Source organism: Pinus tabuliformis, chromosome Q, assembly GCF_031772625.1.
Source record: "Pinus tabuliformis cultivar Carrire ecotype Pingquan chromosome Q, CPIR1, whole genome shotgun sequence".
In the NCBI taxonomy this organism is placed as follows: Eukaryota; Viridiplantae; Streptophyta; class Pinopsida; order Pinales; family Pinaceae; genus Pinus; species Pinus tabuliformis.
Window position 1 is genome coordinate 517,492,243 of NC_142296.1, and position 3,120 is coordinate 517,495,362.

Here is a 3,120-nt window from a genome sequence, read left to right on the forward strand (position 1 = left end):
TTAAGGCCTCAAAATAGTTTTGGAAGTTCAAGAAATGAAAAATTGCAAAGAATAGTAAGTTGTGCTACAATTAAGGAAACTGGAAACTGAAAGAAATAGTGGTGTGGGTCCAAGTAGAATAGGCGAGTGGCCACCAATATCCACCTAGATCATAACTCCTCGATCATGGAATTTGAATCTCTTATTATTGGTTTGAGGCATGATTTCATTTTGTAACTCCTCTCCTTTCACATCTATTTATGCAAGAGCAAGTGAGAGTTGAGGGTAGCATGTTCATTATCAAGAAGGAGAGTAAGTGTTGAGTGTGTGGAGGAGAAGGAGGATATCTTCAAGTAAAGAGAAAGAGAAATTAAGCTACAAGGTGATCAGAAATTGGTGAATTGATTCATTCTCATTCTCTCTCTCTCTCTCTCTCTCTCTCTCTCTCTCTCTCTCTCTCTCTCTCTCTTGAATTATTGAATAAATCTAATAAAATAAGAATATTGGGTTTTCCCCTTGAGGGGTTTTGTCCTAGTCATTGGACATAAATCTTAGTGTCTCATATTTGCACTTGGTTGTATTCATATGATTCTTATGTTTATGTGCTATCTACAATTTTTGATCTAAAGAGTTTTGAAGAATAAATCTTCATTCTAAGTAATTGTAACAACATAGAACCATTAGTTTTTTGCAAAGTACTTTCAAGTCCCATCATAGAAAATTTAGTTTTCTGGAATGTATTTTCAAGTCTCAGCATAGAAAATTTAGTTTTATAGAAAGTACATTTAGTTTCCTGCAAAGTACATTCAGTTTTGTGCATAGATATTTCAAGTTTTTGCAATGAATTTTTATGTTTCTACATCGAACTCCTATATTTTTAGCATGGTATAAGAGCCTTGGTGAAGACAAGTCCAAGGAAACCATGGATTACCTTAAGAGATTCCACTTGTTGCCAATGTTTTCTAATCGGGATTAATTTATCTTAATCCCACGCAGAGGAGAAGTTGAATGACGCTTCAAATGTTGGCCCATGGAAAGAAAAGCTAGATATCACTCTTGAGGAACACAAGTTCTGGAGTATGTTGAAGACATGGTAGCTGCTCGACTAGAGAACGCAAGTGTTGTTGTCAAATATAAACATAAGAAAGGGTGAAATCAAAGGTAAAAAAAGGATCTTCGATTCTCTTGGTGATCATCTCATTATGTATGTGTCTGGTTTGAAGAAAGCTAAAGAAATTTATGACAAACTAACTAGCATGCTTACAATTGTTAACGTGAACAAGATTTCCACCTTGAAGAATCAACTAAAGGACATCAATATGAACAAAGGAAATACGATTCAAGCGTATTTCTTGAGAATGACCAAAATCAACAATCAATTATCAACAGTTGGAGAAGTTGAACTTGCCAAATAAATGGCGTTGATTGCACTTGGAGGCCTTTCTTCTGTTTGGGATACTTTTGTTACCATCATCAACTTGATATCAACACTATTCCCACATTTGATGAGCTCCTGGGAAAGTGTATCCAAGAGGAGGTTGGAATGATCATCAGAGGGAGAATTTCACATCATGAAGGAGAATCTATTGATTCTCAGCGTATGACAAGAGAAGGAAAGGTAATAAAATGAAATTTTCATTCAAATCAAATAAAAGTAATCTAGACATGTCAAAAGTTAGATGTTTTAACTATGAAAAGCATGGTCACTTTGCTCATGATGGTAAATAAAAAAGAAGAGAATCTAGATTAAAAAAAAAATTGATTATAGAAAAGACACTTATGAGAATCAAAGAAAAAAACATCGTAACAAAACAAGAGATACAAGGTATAGAAATAATGGATCGCAAACTCAATCATAATATTTTCTTGTTTATTTTCTTTATTGTTCTTCTTCTACAGATTCATTTGATATGTGGCTAAGTGATAGTGGCGCTTCCAAAAATTTAACTCATTACAAATAAACACTCTCTAATCTAGTTGAGAGGGATACTAATTTAAATGTTATCCTAGGAGATATTTCTACTTGCCAAGTTCAAGGTTATGGTTCAATTTCATTTCAGTTAGATTATGGAAAATCTATTTTTCTGCAAGAGGTTTTGTATGCACCTAGTTTGAAAAATAATCTTGTATCTATATGTACTCTAGAAGATAGTAGAATGAAAGTTTCATTTATTAATGGAAAATTTATAACCTGACCTTTTAACTCAAGTATGAGAGAAGCCTTCACTCTTGTCTCAAGGTGTGAAGGGCTTTACAAAGTCACTATTAAACCTATTCATGCACTGGTCCATGATACTGATCTTCAATGTGAGCTATGGCACAGAAGATTCACTAGCCTACACTACAAAGCCTTACCTCATGGTTATTGTAAAGTAACACATATTCCTGAATGAGATGAGTTAAAGGGACAATAAATAGAGTGAGTTGTAAACCAACATTGGAAGAAGTGGATGGAACAAGTTCGAGGCGGGGATAGAAAACCTGAGAAAAGTTAGGGTGTAGACAATATGTCTGGAATCCCTATTGTCTAAAGGGTGGATACATTGATCTATGGAGACCCTTTCTTATCAATGGGTGGGGGTATAGATCTCTAGAATCCCTAAATTGACTAGTGGTCGAGAAATACATCTCTATAATCTCTTATCAACTGGTGGGTGGAGATATATATCTTTGGAGTCCCACATAAGCTGTAGGATGGAGAAAGATTGCCTCTTGAATCCATGGAGGTATGTGCATTGGGAAAATATTCATAAACCAGGGGGTGACAACTACATTGGTAGTTTGTCAATAGTTGGGAGGAAACTTAGTAACTATGTCCCAATGCCCATCCTAATTCCCACATTATTGAGTACCTTACCAAATGTGATATACGATTATCCCTAGACTATCTGTATGAGAATTAAATTTCAGTATTGTGTAACTTTCTATATTACATTAAAGAATGAGCTAGGAAGATGTTTATCATTATTGTATTATGTGTGGATTGAAAGTTAGATTATTGTGTGTTTCAGTGCAGCGGTCAAGAATAATAACCATATGACATATAGAGTTCCTATGTAGTAATCATAAAACATTAGTTTCCATAAAACTCAGATTATAGATGTTGCAGTAATGATCTAATACTTTAAAGGATTGGTGCAT